The sequence below is a fragment of the Parasteatoda tepidariorum genome, chromosome 12 (assembly GCF_982258835.1).
Source record: "Parasteatoda tepidariorum strain Cologne lab strain chromosome 12, Ptep-v5.0, whole genome shotgun sequence".
NCBI classification, from domain to species: Eukaryota; Metazoa; Arthropoda; class Arachnida; order Araneae; family Theridiidae; genus Parasteatoda; species Parasteatoda tepidariorum.
Window position 1 is genome coordinate 41,507,215 of NC_141766.1, and position 18,834 is coordinate 41,526,048.

General features: G+C 28.9%; 1 protein-coding gene across 1 annotated transcript in view; it reads left to right on the plus strand.

Annotated features, from left to right (window-relative positions):
• Positions 1-18,834, plus strand: part of LOC107449679 (inactive pancreatic lipase-related protein 1) — a 126,348-nt gene that overhangs the window by 4,540 nt on the left and 102,974 nt on the right. The gene's annotated exons all lie outside the window — the stretch shown is intronic.

Genomic DNA, 18,834 nt, shown 5'->3' on the forward strand with positions numbered 1-18,834 from the left:
ACTTTATGCCCATTTTTATTCTAAAAGATTGATTTAAATAAAAGTAATCATTACTAGTTTCCTGAATGAAATAATTAACACATTAGTTATAAAAATGCATGAAAACGTCCCTTAGTTTTTCCAATTAAATGTATGTAGAAAATATCTGGTACATTTAGCATTTTTCAAAAATAAAAAAATTAAAAATAAAAAGAATTAAAAAATTTAAAATAATTAGGGAAAGAGGTAAAGGAAATGGTTTTCATCTCTTAATTACTGGTAGTTGAGCTTCCACTGGTACCAACAAGAAAGAATCATTTTGTAACTCAAGAGAGAATTCATGAAACGCCTCTAAGAGATATAACAAAATCGAAAAGTGAAACAATAAATCAATTAAAAAATTTTCTTTTCATGAATTGAAGAAAAAAAAACGAATTTTTGCTTTCTAATGTTAAATTACCTACATACTTTAGTGATATCTCACATATAACTTTGATAATATGACACAATACTAATTTTCAAAAATACCTGAATAAATCTTGACAAATTCACTACGTGTGCTTTTATTAAGATTCAATCGCCTTGGTTCCAGAAGGCTGTTAAAATATGCTAAATATTTAAAAAGCTGCTAATTAAGTTGATAAATCAGGCAAATAAATGTTCTCTTTTGTATCGTTGAGATTTACCCACACGAAAAATAAAAATCACGCATTTCGGGAAGAACGAGCTTTCCTTTATCAGGATTTTAAAATTAGCTGATGATGGAATAGGTAATAAAGATAATGAATGCGAAGTTGATTAAGCAATTAATAATGATAGGAAGCTTGTTTTTCTCGAAACGCATAGTTTTGTTTTTCCGAATGCTATCTAACAAGTACTTCACGTGTTTCATTCCAGTTTTGATTCTTCAATGGTTGTTGTTTTGTAACTGCTCTATTAAAACATTTATACAAACAAAATTCAAGCGAATTTAAAAATTTTTTTTGCTAATTATTTATTATATAGTTTAACAAAAGTGGAAAAATTTGACATCTTTTGTCAAAATCCTAACTCAATTAAATCAAGAGAAATAACAATTTTAAATAGCCTATTAATTTTTTAAACAAAAAGCTTACTTTACGTACTAAAACTTAAAAACTTGTTATTTATCGATAACTATTTAACTGATCTGTTTTAAGTTTTGGAAATTAGCATGAAAATTAGGTAGTTTAAATGGAGAGAAAAAACCGTTTAACTAAACCGCAAACTAAAATTTTCTGATTTTCGGTTAATTTTGCCAACTTTTTAACTGGCTCAACTCGCGTAACTGTTCTAGTTCTAGTATGTATTTGGATCTGGGCACCTGGGTCACGGCGATCATTATTCCATTATTCCAGCTACCATTATTTCATCCATCTTGATAACATTTAATTGATGAGTTGAAATTATTGGAGTTAGCAGTCGGTGGTATAGGTATAACTGTAATAAAGTTTTGTATCACAAAAGGCTTTGAATTACTAAGAAGTAATAGTATGCAAAACCCCTATTAATCAAATTAACTAACTCAAGAATCATACATAGTAAGACTACCACTCGAAAATATTTATTTAGTTTTGAAATCAAATCTTAATCTAATTATGCATAGTATAATTGTTCGTAGTATAATTATGCACAGTCTAATTATGCATAGTATCGTATGCATAGTATCGTATGCATAGTATGCGTATTTATCTAAGTTATACTTTTCGGAGAATATTATCTAATATAACTAATGAGGTCCGGAGCAAGTTGGCATATCTGCTGTATGTATCTGTTACACTGTAGCATATAAATTTAGTATACTTTTTAATAAATAAATTATGTTCTAAGTATTTATTAAATTAAATTGTAGAATATGAACTAAGTCTTACGGTATTATGAATGATATTTTTTTATGTTCCTCATTTTTATCTTGAAGATAAGCATTAAAACTTTCCTTTTAAGTTAAAAGAAATTTAGTATTCTATTTCATGGATTGAGTAAATTTTCATTACTTCTAATTACGAGGTTAATAAAAATGAATTTAATTCACAGTTTGACAAAGTTTATTTAAAGAAAATGAAATTTAAGAATTACTTTCGTAAAGAAGGCAAATATTTGCTAGGGTTAAGTAAATCAGAATTTTACAATTCTTAAAAATATTTGTTCAGTTGATAAAATTATAACTTGATCTATCTTAAAATTATTTTTTGAGTGGAACTTTTCTTATTGACTCGAGTCTAATAAGAAAAGTTATTTTGGGAAACTAGAAGAACTTAAATCAGATAGAATTACAAGAGCATAGTTATAAAATTTACTTTTCTAATGTCGATAATTATTTCAGTTTTGAAAATATTTAAATGCTATTTTAAATAAACAATGTTTCAAACACTTAGTGAAAGAATAAAATCAAGTCTTAAAGATAAACATAAAGAACAATGATTCGTATGTGAATTTTTTTATTTTGTCATAGCTAAAAAATGCGCAATATATATATATATATATATATATATATATATATATATATATATATATATATATATATATATATATATATATTTACCTTTGTTTGTAAAAAATGAGCGTTTATGAAAATAGACATAGCTTGAAATACACGTTTAAAATATTGAAATTGCTTGAAATATACGTCTGAAATATTGTCATAGTTAAAAAAAGGCGTTTAACAATGAGCATAGCATTTAATTCTGTTTTCTTTCAATTACTGTTATGATCAGAGAAGTGAAGCCTAATAAATCCTTGATGCATAGATTACTTTGTACACACTTAATCTTTATGAAACAAACTTAAAAGGTGTAGAATTCTCTTAAATTTTTTTTCGTGTGTAAAATTGTCCTAGAATCCGAAATACAGACTGATTGTTCTTGATGTTAAGAAAATAACTGAATTTAAAAATTGATTTAGTGCGCGTTTTTTTAAGAGCATGTAGGCGTTAAAAATTTGAATTTATGGCTTAAATTAAAAACCACATTTTATGTAATCTTCAGTTCTATCAAGATGCATTTTGAGTTATTTTTGTTTTTTCAAACGAATATTTCAAGCTATGTCCATTTTTGTAAGTACGCATTTCTTCTTTATTCATTTTTTAAAACACGTATTTTAGGTACTTTAAACATGAATTTTGAGCTATGTCCATTTTTTCAAACGTTTCAAGCTATGTCAATTTCCTTAAGCACGCATTTCAGCTATGTCCATCTTTTGAAACGCGTATTTTAGGTTATGGGTTACGTCCACTTTTTTTAAAACACGCATTTTCAGCTATAATATTTTTTTCAAACGTTTATTTCAAACTAAATAAAAATTTTTAAACACGCATTTCAGCTACGTCCATTTTTAAAAACGCGATTTCAGGTTATACCCACTTTTTTTAAACAAGCATTTTGAGCTATGCCCATTTTCTCTAACACGTATTTCAAACTATGTTCATTTTCTTAAACACGCATTTCAGCCATGTCCATTTTTTTAAACGCGTGTTTCAGGCTACGTCCAGCTTATTTAAACACGCATTTTGAACTATACCCTTTTTTTTAAACGCAATCAAGTTATGTCCATTTTCTAAAATGCGCATTTTGAGTTATGCCCAAAATAAAAAGTTTTCCAAAAAGCTAAGCAAATGAGATAGGCAATATATTTGTTCAATTAGTTTATTTTTATTAGACAATATTATGTAGTTGATCCCTACATACAGCTAATATATTCAAAGGTTTTATAAATAAATATTAAATTTCTAAACAACATATAAGTTAAAAAAATCCCCAATAAAAATTTCTAAGCCGCAAATAAATATGGAAGAATTTTTTTTTTTTGAAAAATTTAATTTTAAGATAAATGTAAAAAATGAGAGATTTTTACATAATGTTGAAGAATGACAGTACCTGTTTTCTTTGTCATTAACCTTTTGTCACAGAATTTTCATTAAACATATTTCATACTCTTTTCATTATTTTGTATCAATTTAGGTCAAATTAATTGAAAAATATTATCTTTAGCAATTTAATAATTTTTGGTTATTATATACAGCATTGGAAAGCTGTGTCACTTTTTGCGTTAAAGATAAAATTTTCTAAACATGGTTCTCTTTCAAACAATAATTTTTTAAATTTGCTCATTTTTGAAGTTATTTAGATCTAAGAGAAACAGTAATTGATCATTGAATTTTCTTTAATTTACAATATCAATTATTGGTAAATTTTTGAATATGAATGAAAAAAAAAACTATCAAACTACTTTTTTCGGATTTTATATTTTAGGACAAATATAATTGCAGGAATCTATTAGACTGTTTTTTATAACTAAAAAAGTACCAAAGTACATTTTTAATCATAACTAAAGCTTCAGAAAAAAAGACATATAAAAGGGAAACCAGTGTCCCTTCTGCGTCAAAGTGTTAGACAGATTTCATCATCCCGAAATAGAATATGAATATTATTGAATAAATTGTTAAAGTCTTAATCTGATGCTTTCGTTTTTTTACATGCGTTCTCTCAAGAACTCACTTTCTTAAAATGAATATTTTCATTTCTCCATTATTTTAAACTTTCGTGTTTAGACAATGAAAGTGCTAAAAAAAGATTTTAACAAAGGATATTTTCCTAAAAAAAAGTAATGTAAGACGAGAAAAATATTTTTTTTAAAGTTTTTAGTATTTATACAAAAATATTGCGAACAATGCATATTTTTTTAAAGTTGCTTATTAAAAACTAGCTTATGATTTTTTAAAATATTCTTTTGTAATGTTGACGTATGTATCTAATAACGCAAGCTTTATCCTGAAAAGAGACCAACGGAACAAAATTCTAAATCTAGTAAATGAGAAAAAGTAAAAAATATCTTGAAATTTTAAATCTCTTATCTGTGTATGGAATAACTAAACCATATGTTTTTTTAAAAATGGAGTACGTTTAAAAAGAAGTGCAACTGTGAAAAATTCTTATAAAATTTGTTGATAAAAATCAGTCGATGTAAAAACTTTTCTATGTATCTAGATAATGATAAAAAAGAAAAATAATACGGTTTCAGTAAATGAAAGTATTTTCAGTCTTGAAATCATTCTTTAGAGGGAAATTCACTGTATAATGTAAAATACTGTAGGGAAGTTATGGTTTTTAAAAAAAGGCATATTAGAGTTTTTCATTTTGATCCCTTAGAATCTTGGTTTATTCATATGAATGCCGATTCAAGGGCTAACGAAGAGAGTTCCCACCACTCCTGTATGGTGCTTGGAAATGCATCTTGCTCTGATTTGCCTCTCAATAACCCTAGCTTTTCTAATTTTTTTTTTTTATCTTTCTTTAGTCCCGCAGTGGACTGATCGTTAAAACATGGTTCCCAGTAGATCACCGGGGTTAAACATCACTGGCCGTGGTCAAGGTGCGGGTGGGTGACCCCTTTGATCAGCCCGCGATGGAACCGAGGGTGTACAGTATTAGTCCTCATTAGACTTTCCAACTGTGAAGTGCTCGACTTCCCACGTAGGTCATCGGGCTACCAAAGTGGGGGAGTCATCCCCTCTGCAGAGGATCAAAATTGTGATAGCATACCTTCGGATCATCCTCAAGGATGTTTCCTACTTCGTCGCCAATAACGCATAGTGCAATTCTAGTGTGATATAAATAAAGTATTACTACTTACTTTTATTTCATTTTTCATTTTTTCCTGTGTGCAATGCTGACCATAATGTCAGAATCATGCCGTTGGTTACGAAATTTTGGAGTCCTAACCTCCATGATTTCCCTGGCCCACAACGGGTTGTAGTGGAAACGCTTTACTTTAAGTTCTTTTATGATGGTTACTGTGTTTTTTCGGGGGAAGAGATATGGTCAGATTTCTTTTTAAATTCTAAATTTTGCAAATTTTTAACTAGAAAAACACATTGAAAACATGAATGCAAAAGACTAGGAGAAATTGACGCGTATTCGCCTTTGAAAATGAAGCACTAACTCTAATGCCTATTTTAAAATTTAGTTTTATTTTTTATAGCATTTATTGTAAATTTTTACTTTACCCATATTCCAATATTTCAGCTTTTAGTTGTACTAATATGTCGAATAAAATGCTTGGAATAATATTTTACGCGAATATATTTAATTCCTTTTTGAATTAATGATCAGTTTCAGTTATATGATAGCAATAAAATCTATAACTGAAAGTAATTTCTGTAGACTTGTTTAAAAATATAAGTTTAAAATTGAAAATTGGGACACGATTTCAAATTTTTTCCATTTATAGAATCGTTTTGCCCCCTCCAAGAATGCATTCTTTTCCTAATTCTAGTATGTTAATTAATAACGCATATTTTAACAGTTTTCGGGTCCCGCAGTGGACTGATCGTTAAGACACGGCTCCCAGCAGATCACCGAAGTCAAGAATCACTGGCTGCTGTCAGTGTGCGGGTGGGTGACCACTTGGATCAGTCTGCTTGATCGAGGGTGTGCGGTATTGGTCCTCGTTAAACTGTTCTACCGTAAAGTGCTCGACTTCGCGTGCAGGTCGTCGGCCTACCGAAGCGGGGGTGCCATCCCCTCTGCAGAGGATCCAAATTGTGATGGCTTGTCTTCGGATCATCCTCAGGGATGTTTTCCAGACCATCGCCAATAGCCCATTGTGCAGCTCTAGTGCGACGTATATGAACCACAACAACAATTTTCGATAAACAAATTTTACTAAGAATAACCCGGGACCGCGATGGCTCAGGGGATAGAACGTTCGCCTTCTAATGAGGTGAACCGGGTTCGATCCCAATGATGGCTTGTCGATACGAATCAGCGTCCAGCTTGTACCGACCACAGTGCTGACGTGAAATATCTTCAGTGGTAGATGGATCACGGGGTAGAGTCCCTTTGCCGCCAGGCTAACAGTGGGAGGTTCTCGTGGTCTTCCTCTCCATGTAACGCAAATGCGAGCTAGTTCCATTTAAAAAAAAAGTCCTCCACGAAGGCTGATTTTCTCCCAATACTTAAGGAGTTCCCTTGTCTTCTGGATTGGGTTCAAAATTACAAGGATACGGAGTTGAACATTAGTAGTCGTAAACCCGAAAATTGGGTCGTCTGTTCAATGACGGTTATGAAATAAAATAAGAATAACCTGCTGTCTTTGAAGAATTTTGATAAATCTTATTTTATTAAAATACAAAAGTTTAAAATTGAAAGTGAGAAAACGATTTCGGATTTTTGGGATTTATAGAATCGTTTGCTTAGAAAAATTCAGTATTTCCCCCTCTTTTACACATTATTTATTTACAAATGAGCATATCAAGACAAATTGTGGGAAGCAAATTACGCTGAAAAAATGGTAAGCTAGTTTTGAATAACTTAAAAGCTAATTTTTACATACTTTTTATGTAAAAATATACCTGCTAACTTCTATGGCTTTTGCGTCATATGTAATGCGCTCTTTGGTTTTAACTACATTAGCAGCAAGATGTTAGTGAAGTTTCATTAAAATATTACAAATCGTTCTTTAATTCGATAAATTAGCCCTTATTTTAATTTCTTTGATAAGCTCGAAATTGAAAGTTAATTTAGTTTTAACAGAAAAGAATTACTTTAGTTAATATTAGTCATTTGGCTTAAATATTTTATTCAAACTAGAAACTAATGAGTTGCGAAAATTTATTTCACAGTTGACTTACTCTAATTAATTCTTTTCCATTTGAAATATCGACTATTTAATCGGATTATACAATAAATAGGAATACATTTTCGCGAAATGTCATTTACATAATGAAATCTTCATTAAAATGTCTTCGTAATTGCGGAATTATTCTTTAATTTGAAAGTCGATTACAGATCTGCAGTACTTTTCATAAATGTTCCAAAAAGTTTCAGATTTTGGGTGTAATCTACTTTATTCTTCTTCTTTTACATCTTAGAACTATGCACTAATTGCCTATAATTTATATTAATGGATAATTTTTGTAACAGTAAATAGTGAAGTAGAATTCAGTTACGATTTGTAACAGATGTTACTGAAAAGTATTTATTAAATATTAAAATATATAATTAAAATTACTACATAATTTAAATATTTGTTTACCGTAAAATAATCTACAAAACTGGGAAATTTTCAAAATATTTTTTTTCTGTTTCAATTTAAATTGGTTTTATGCTCTTTAAAATATACAAGGTGTATTGTTATCACCACCCTTAATATAAATTTTTTTAGAAATCCTATCGAATCTCTAATTCTCTCAATATAAATTTTATTATATTTCTTCTACATATAATACAATTTTTATGAGTGGAAAATTGTTATAATAATAACTTGTGTAGTAGATTATAGTTACAATTTGTAACAGATGTTACTGAAAAGTATTTATTAAATTTGAAAATATATAATTAAAGTTACCACACAATTGAACTAGTACTTGTTTGCCGTTAAATAATTTACGAAAATGGCAATTTTTAACAATAATTGTTTTTATTATTTTCTAATTTAAAAAAGATGGGATGTTTTTTTAAAATGCACAACGTGTTTTGTAATTACCTCCCATAATATATATTTTTAGAAATCTTATCAAAAATGAGGTTCAGAAAGTATACACTCACATGAATTCAAGTTTAAGTGAAGAAAGAACAAAAACGTTAAACAAATTTTTCGAATGAAGCACCAGTGAGGAAGACGGGATAGAAAACATCAAAACAAAATAGCTTTCCTGATAAGATTCTTTTCTCTAACGGATCGTTCTTCTCCTCGGAAGATGCCAAAGATGTTGGCATGGTGGACACTTGTGAACCTAAGTCACGGAGGCGAGAAACATTATCCACGGCAACCGCCACAGACCAACCCCTTCTGGAAGAGAGAAGGCCTCAGCACGGATAACTTTAGTAGTATGACGTAACAAACATTAACTGAGCAGTGGGGTTAAATAAGAAAGATGTCAATACTTTTTGACTACAAAGCTGCGCAGTGAGGGAAAATACGAAAAATGGCAGTACGTTTAGACTATTCAAGAATCAAATTTCCTGCTTATGTTAACCCGTGTTTTCGCTTTCTCTCTTCGAGCAGATATTACACATTCCCGTTTATAGGATGTGCTACATTCACACATCACTCAATAGAGGACAACACACGGAGAGCCCTGATTCATGACCCCCGTGCATGCCATAAGCGGGATTCTAACCCGCAGTCAGGCATGCTGACCGTTCGGCTATCGGGCCTACTTGCCTGATGGAACTTGGAGAAGTTTCTAATAATCGTCTTTCAGGCAATCAAAAAGGTTTTTATATTTCAGCTTTGCTTTTCTCAAAAGTGATTTATAATCTCACTGAAATCGTACAAAGAATTCGTAACCACTAATAAGCCTAGCTTTACAGACATTATTTTTGGCAAGTTTTTTTTTAAAAAATATATATTAAATGACTAATATAATTTGTAATATATATTTTTAATACATATATTTAATATATATTTTATTATATATTTTTAATATATTTTTTCATATATATTTAAAATATATATTTTTGATATATGTTTTAAATGCAAATTTTAAATATATATTTGTAATGTATATTTGTGATACGTAATTTAAAAATACATAATATAAAATACTCTGTGTAGATTAAAAATTTAAAAAATCAGAAAAAAAAACTGGAAAAAATCGGTTAAATAGTTTCTAAAAAAATTATTAGAAAATATGTATTTGGTTAAAATTAATTAAGTTACAACTTTTTATGAAGAATAAATAATCAAAAAATTTAACACATTTCCCTTTTCAACCCTTGTCAGACAATTAATTATGCACTTCATTATAATAACGGTACCGACCATATTTCTTCAAGTAAAAAGAGATATGAAGATTATCAACTAATGAAGTATTATTTTAGAAGTCATTGTTTGGTGTTGTCATTAAATAAACAGCTACACATGCATTTTATAATAATAAAAATAACTTGATATCGATTTTTAATGAGACAAGAAAGTAATTAATGAAATAGATCCAAAAATCACTGAACCATTCAGTCATTTCGAAATTTATTCTTTGATAATATAAAACATTTTATATGATATATTTCCGGAAATAAAAAACTAATATCTAGAATAAAGAGTGAATATATGTAGACAGCGTAAAAAATAATGGAAAGAATTTTTCATGTAAAAAAGGGTATTCTCTTTCAGGGTCAAAAGATGTTTCAAAAAGACCCAGAAAAAGATGGTTGAAAAAGTCCTAAATTACTAACAAAGCAATACAGGAACTTGGAACAATGAAATCGCTTCTATTGTTCTTGATTACACCAATAATTTCTGTTAATTTGGAAAGTTGAAAGAGAAAAAAGAACACGTATTTGAATTGCGTTATTTGTAATTGTAGAGTGTAAAACTAAGGCAGGATATTATTACTACCGTATCATAGAAGATATACGTTTGCTTGGAGTGTAATGAAATATGGATTTGAATTGAGAAATAGTTTTGGAATAGCTTTTATTTGATTTTCTAGAATTATGTGTCATTCATTTTTTATTACTTTTCTTTTTTTTAAATAAAAGTTTCATTTTATTTTATTTTGTAAAATAGAGGATTGTTAGTGAAGAGCTTGGGAAGATATAATGAGCCACATTTGAAAATTGATCAGGAGCTGAAATTTAGGTTGTAATGTGACCAACCTATGCTGGCTTTTTCTTTTCATTTATTTATTTTTCAATAAAAGTTATTTAATTTTTCTTCCTTCAAGGAAACTCACTTTATTTTTTCAATGGTTTTTGTAAGTTTATGCTCAAGGAATTGGCAACTTTTTTTCTTTCTACTTTTTTTTGTAGTATTGAAAAATATTAGTGAATGGCATGCTGTAATGCAATAAGCAAAACTTTTTAATTGTTCAGGTGCAGGAATTTAAGTATCTAGGTTTGCCAGCTTATAGCGCATTACAACTTCTCTTACTTATTTTTCTTTTTACTTATTTGTTTTCGCAATAAAACTCATTTGATTTAACTGTATTTTTCTTTTTTTCATAAAAGTTATTTTTATGAGTACATATTCGTGGAATTTTCTTCTTTTCTTTTTCGTTCCTATTTTTTTTTTGGTTCACGTTAGTGTAAGGCTAGGGGGTAATGCAATGAGCAAATTTTTGAAATTGTTCAGGAACAGGAATTTAAGTGGTTAGGTTTCCAGCTTGTGCTAGTGCATTCTTTTTTCAAAAAAAGAAGAAAAAAAATTTCATTTTTATGAGTATACAGTCGAAGAATTTTCATCTTTTTTTTCTAATTTTTTCATGTCAGTGAAAAATGTAAATGAAAAACTTGGAGCAATGCAATAAGCTACATTTTGAAACTGGTCGGAAGCTATAATTTAAGTGGTTAGAGAGAGTGGTAATGTTGGCAGTTCTCCTACTTATTTTCTTTTCCGCTGAAACTCACTTGATTTCACTGTATTTTTCTTTTTCCAATTAAAGTGGTTTTTATGGGTATACACTGAAGGAATTTTCATCTTTTTCTCTTTTTTTCATTTTAGTAAAACTGAAGAATGTTAATGAGGCAGTGCTTGAGACAATGTAATAAATTACATTTAAAAGTCTGAGATTGATAGAGAAAAGAGAACACGCATTTGAATTGTGTTTTTCGTAATCAAAGAAATGTAAAACAAAGGCATGAATATATTAACTGTCGTACCATAGAAGATAGCAGTTTACTTGAATGTAATAAAATACGGTTTTGCTTTGCGAAATAGCTTTAGAATAGTTTTTATTTGATTTTATAAAATTATATATCTTTTTTCCATCGTTTTTTGTATAATAAAGGAATGGTAGTGAAAGTCTTAGAGCAATGTAATGAGTCACATTTTAAATTTTTCAGAAGCAGAAATTTCAGTTGGAAAGTGGCCAACTTATGATGGCACCTTACAACTTCTCTTTTTGCTTGCTTTTTTTTAAAATCTTATTTTCATTTTTCAATAAAAATTACTGAATTTTTCTTTCTTCATGAAAAATAACTTTTTTTTCTTCAAAGAATGCGATTTTTATGAATATACATTCGAGGAATTTTCATATATTTTTTTGTATCAGTGAAGAATGTAGATGAAAAGCTTGGGGCAATGCAATAAGCCACATTTTAAAATTGTTCAGGAACAGCAATTTGTGTGCTTAGGTGGCCAGCTTATGTTGGCACCTTATCGCTTCTTTTACTTATTTTTCTTTTCACTTATTTTCATTCTTGAATAAAACTCACTTGATTTCAATTTTTTTTATTAAGTGATTGTTTTAAATATGCACTCTAGGGGTTTTTATCTTTTTTTCTTCTCTATATCTTTTCGTTTTTGTATCATTGAAAAACATTAGAGAACATTTGGAGCTATGCAATAAGTCACTTTTTAAAATTGTTCAGGGCTGGAATTTAAGTCTATTAAGTGGTCAGCTTATACAGGCACATTACCACTTCTCACACTTATTTTTCTTCTTACTCATTTTCTTCTCAATAAAACTCGTTTAATTCCGCCGTATTTTTATTTTCGCCATAAAAGTAATTTTAATGAGAATACAGTCGAACTATTTCATATTTTTCCTTTTTTTTTATCAGTAAAGAATGTAATGAAGGACTTGGAGCAAAGCTATAATTGATATTTTGAAATCGTTTAAGAGCAAGAATTTGAGTTGTTCTAGTGGTGGTCCCTACATAAGCTAGCTTATGTTGGCACCTTACCACTTCAATATCTTATTTTTCTTTTTCTTTACTTTCTTTTCTCAATAAAACGCGTTTGATTGCGCAGTATTTTTCGTTTTCAGATAAAAGTGGTTTTAATAACATTTAAACACAAGGAATTTTCACTGTTTTTCTTTTTTTCCTTTTGTAAATTGAAGAATGTTAAAGAAAGGCTTGAAGCAATGAAACAAGTCACAGTTAAAAAACATTTTGGTCTGTGTTAAAAAGTTTTTCTTTAAGTGGTTAGGTGACAAGTTTTTCTGAAATATGCAAAATAATTTCTTTCTTTGGCCTTCACTTTGCTTTAAAAATATCTAATCGTGCACCTTTGTCCCAAAATTCATATTATTTACATCATAAAATGATTTGATTATGAATATATACTCTTCTATTTAGAAGTACACTAATGAAGTAATATTTTAGCGAATAAGTTTTCAGCTCTCATTGAACTTTTCAATAGTTATAGAAGAACAGTTTTAGTTAAAGTCACTATAATTTCCATATAGGCAAAAAAAAGGTTTCTATGCATTGTGTTGCTTCATAACGGAAATTCTGGAAACTTTTAAAGTACTTATATGGGAACAATAGTAGTTAAAATAGTTTTAAGCAAAAATGTAAATTTGTGAGAAAATATGTTAAATTATTACATTATCCCAAGCTTTCCAGAAGAAAAAATTACCCTTGATGAAATTTGAGTTTTTCAAATTTAAGAAAAGTATGACAAAACAACTTGTGTTAGATTTTTCACACTATGTGTCATAAGCTCGTACATGGGAATGTTTCCAAAAGTTCATTAGCATTCCCAAATAAATTTAAATAGAATCTATGTAAAAAAATGAAAAAAAATGCGAGGAAAAATTTATTCTCTGTAAGATTTTAAAAATGATTGCTATTTAAAAAATATTGTTATTAAAAGAACCATAAGTTTTTGATTATTGTTAAATATTTCATCCTTATAAAAATTGAGACACATCTACTTTTCTTAATACAAAATAATAATCATTAAAAAGAAAAAAAATAGTTTTATGCTTCATTAAGCTTTAAAAATACATTTTCATCTATTATCATAGTTTTTTTGAATAAGAGCATCATGATGGCTCTTTTTTAATTAGTAAATGTTTTATACCCAGTAATTTGATTTGGATAAAATATATTGGGGTTTTTAATTAAGTAATTAAGCTAATTATGAGAGATATTATTCTTTATAAATGTTATTGCACAAGAAATTATTTGCCAGAAAAAATGCCATTTCTTTTAAACTAAATATCAATTTTAGATACTTTTATTTTGGAATTCAAGCTTTGTATGAAAATAAATCTACCTTTTACGCATTACTTAAGAAAATTTTTTTGTGCGCGCAATTTTTCGACGAACTTGAAGTACTAAAATAAGATAAAGGACTAATTTTTGTTTTTTTAAAGCTCTTTTTTATGGTCTTAATACTTGACTTTGTAAAAATATTTTTCAATTTATCTTAGCTTGAGATAGCGTTTGATTTTAAGAAAATATTATCTAATTACGAAAATAACTTCTTTGAAAATGATGCTACTTTTTTCTTCACAAAACAGTATTAATTTTGTTTCATATCTGTTCATCGTTAGGTGCATTTTAATAAATTGTAAGTTTAGAATTAAAATATAGCATATTACAACAACTGAATAAAGTTGATATTTACTGTATCAATTAAACAACTAAAAAAATGGTAATTTTAAAGATACATAAATCCTTGCATAATGCAATGTAACAAATTAAGCGCAATTTAACAAACAAATTATTTAACAATTAATACAAACAATTAATTTAACAAACAAATTAAGCGCAATTACTATTTATAATGTATTTTTTATGATAACAGTTAGGATGTATTGAAATTAAGCTTACAAAGACCTTCAATAAGTAAAATCAGATTATTGTAATTAATATGTTTTACAAAATGGCTTAATTTTTCTAAGGAAATAGAAAAATAAGGAACGATGTTCTTAGATTTGTATTTTCTAAATTGTGAGTAATTTGTTCTGAAAATTTTTTTTTTCAACACTTTTTATAGCAAACATTTCATAAATAAACGCCTTAAGGCTACTAAGGGTCTTGATATAAAAACTAAGTAGGTTTAAGTTTTCCTCTCATTTTTTTTAAAAGCATTTTCTTTAGCGGGCAATGTAGATGTTTCAATTTGTGTAAAAACTCTGCAATAATTCCCATCATTGCTGCCTAGTTGTTGCCTACTACTGCAACTTCAGTTCTGTAAAGCGTGGTAGACAGAGTTTGAAAAACTACATTAACCAGGTGTTGCATTTAATATAACAAGGCAATTATAATAAAAATGAATTTGTAAGTAGATAGTTGTTTCTGCATCAAGGTCTTCAATTTGTCTTACACGTTTTTAATTACATGGAAAATTAGTTATCTATGTGCAATTTTTCTTTTGTATTATCTTCAATTTTGCATGAAATATATATTAATTTACATACAGTGGGATCTTGTTTATACACTCTATAACAAAAAAATCGACTCATAAAAAAGGAGTTGTCCGATTGAAACGAAAAATCGTGGATAGTAAGACAATGTACAGAATAGTAAATGATTAAAATTTCAGAACAATTGAATAATTTATTGCAGAGTTACAGTAACAAGTTCAATAAGGTGTTGACCCGCCTCTAGCCTGGATACAAGCTGCCAAACGGCGTGGCATAGACCGATAAAGCTCTCGGATGGTCTCTTGTGGTATTTCCTGCCAAATTCGATCTAATTGTCAAACGAGGTCATCAACATTCCGTGCCAGATGCAATCGTCTTCCCATCATATCCCAGATATGCTCGATGGGAGAGAGATCTGGTGATCTGGCTGGCTAACGAAGAGTTTGACAAGCTTGCAGACAGTTCATAGCAACACGTGCCGTATGTGGTCTGGCATTGTCCTGCTGAAAAACCAGCACAGGGCTCTGCAAAAGGAACGGTAGCAAAACAGTAAGTGTACCTCTAATGATGACCAAAGGGGTCCGGCTGTCAAAGGAAATGGCACCCCAGACCATAATGCCTTGTTGAAGGCAGGATCCCCCCTCTGCACTGTGCGTCTCCAAACACGTCTTCGATGATCGTCAAGACACAGTTGGAAGCGGGATACGTCTCTAAAGACTATAAGTCCCCAGTCGGCATCATTCCAGCCTGATCGAGCCATGCACCACTGTAATCTGGCTCGGCAGTGTGCAGGCGTGAGTGCTTCTTGGTGCGTTGATTTTTTTGTTATAGAGTGTACTATAAAGCACCAAAGAGGAAATAATTTTGAAATTATGAGACAATTTTTAAAATAATGCAATAATTAAGCAGTAATTTTTCCGAAATTAAAAATGGTAGAAAAATATTAGTTAAATTGAGCATAATTTGTGTCTGACAGATTTAAAAGCGTCAACGCTCTAATATTAGTTCATATAGTTTTGTTTAAACAGTTGAAATATAGTGATGGTCAAAATAGTAAAGTTGTGGAGTACAAAATTTACTACCACTTTAAATAAGCAATGTAAGCTTCCCATAAAAAGAGAATAGTATTGTATGTAATAAAATACCATGCGTTTAGTAATAGTAGCTTCCAATATAGATTTTTAGAATTCGTTTAAAGACGAAGTAAAAAGACACTATGATTATGAAGAGTCAGAAGTTATTATTTTGGGGAAGCAGTAAGAATGTTTTCAAACTGTGAATATTTATTATTGATCGTAATAAACGCAAGGGAGTAATTAAAATCATCTGAAACCAATTCATTTGCAGATGACGGCTTAACTGGGCTTCAAGGAATAATTTTAATTCCCTCTTTGCTTTTTCACTGTTTCCAAAGGTCGTCCAAAAACTGGTAGCAAATTAGTTTTCAAAATAAGTAAACTTAATGCTTTAACCGGTTAACGCCCAGCGTCATATATTTAGGACAGTTCCTTTTTTCAAAGACATTCATTGTGGTGGGAAACTTTTTTCAGCATTTTCATTTATCTAGGTGAGTTAAAAGATTCTCAGATACCACAATGATTTAGTTATTTCTGATTAGATCTAGAATTATAAGGAGCAAGTACTTTCTGATCTATCAAAGACTTTTTGAATGTCTTAACAGTAGAAAAACCAATTAATTTCAATATTATATTATACCACTTTTTCCATAAAACCACTTTTTGTATCATTTCAATTTATAATTTCGGGACAAAACGGGTTAATGTAAAAACAAATTTCGAGGTGTCTGCCTTGCGGCACTTGCATCTTCAACTAAGTTTTTTGCTTTCGGCAGCGAATGAACTAAGTCTGAGTTAAGAATACAATAATGTGAATTATATTAAAAAAGAAAAAAAAATCCGGATAATGTGACATAATATTTACAAGAATGAAGGAAAAATATTTACAAATGTGGATCTGAATTACATTGTACAAGGAAGTACAAATTCGCAAATAATCAAAATCAATGACCAATACGGGAGTAGACTACATCATTCCCTTACCTCGCCTCCCTCCTACTTAGGCTTCGCAGGTGCTCAGAGGGACTAAGTAAATTTTTTTATACTCAGCTATTGAGAATTAAATATTAAATCAGAAAAGAAAAAGAGAAAAACAATTCGAACTATTTACAAAATAATTTTGATAGAGGGCAGTCGGATAGCAATAAATGAGTAAACATTTTCCCAAGTAAACAACCACTTAAATTGAAATATTTTTCAACTGGTGCATGTAAAATTTCATATATATATATATATATATATATATATATTTGTTTATTTATTTAAATAATTCGTCTTTTTTAATTCATTATTCAAAACAAAACCCGTTGCCAAGCAAGTTAGTAATTCCCATCCGGCATTTTAGTTCGAAACTTAAATTATGAATGCAGAGCTAACAATTTTTAGTTTTTCCATCTACCAAGTATGAGAACTTGAGTAATCCCTCGACCTATTTAATGGGCCTATTGTAAATACTGATGTTTCTTTTTTTGCATAAGACTTAAGATATGATAGGGAAATACTTGTGTTACTTTTCCTTCGATAAAGCTCAAGAACATCGATTTCTTACTTTGGATTTTTGTTCTTCATACTTTCTACAATGCTATAAGATAAATTAAATTTTCCTTCTACCCTGGCAGATTTTATGTATATATATCTATATATATATATATATATATATATATATATATATATATATATATATAACATAATAAGGACAGAAAGGAAGGAAGAAAGAAAAAGAGAGAATAGCGAAGAAAATTAAGAAAAATAATAAGTTTTATATGCTGCGCATAAGCTGCAAGTATATAGAACTCATAAAATAATTTTAAAATATAGAGAAAACATGGAAAAATATAATTTAGATTTATGAAAAGAGAAGAAGAAATGTTATAAAATTAAAGTTTTTTTAGATAAACTAACTCATAGGTGCTTCAGTACACCAGTAAGAACGCGCTATCAAACGTTCCCTCTATTTTCTATTTGCGCTTCTATATTCATATTTTGTATTCTAGCAAATTTGTTAGGAAAATATTTTAAATCATTTTTGAAGGATAACGGTATATGTAAGTTCATTTGAATCCACTACTCGCTTTATATATTACATTTTGCTTTTATTTTTGTATTTTCTTTTTTTTTTCGCTTCTTATTTTCTATATTTTGCTTAATATGTTTTATTTTGTATTCTTTTACTTAATATGTACTATTTTTGCTTCAAATCGTTTTGGGTGGTCCTATTGTATTGATATATTTTGCTTTGGCTATATTAATTCAATATTAGAAAGCACTCTTTTTTTGCGGATATAATCGTGTGAGCTGATGACAAGATTATATCCTTTCATTATTTTGTTTTCTAATTTTTTGATTACTAATTCTTTTTTTAAAAAATAAATTCTTAAATTTTTCCAACTCACTCATTGTATTGTACTCTATCTATCTATCTATCTATCTATCTATCTATCTATCTATCTATCTATCTATCTATCTATCTATCTATCTATCTATCTATATATATATATATATATATATATATATATATATATATATATATATATATATATATATATATATATATATATATATATACAGTGGAGCATCGTTTATACGACGTTTACATTTATACGACGTTTTAGTGTGGTCCCAAATCATTCCTATTCATTTTAATGTAAAAATATATCGTTTATACGACGCAGAGAATCGGTTATACGTCGGTTTTTAGATTTTGTTCACGTTTATTTA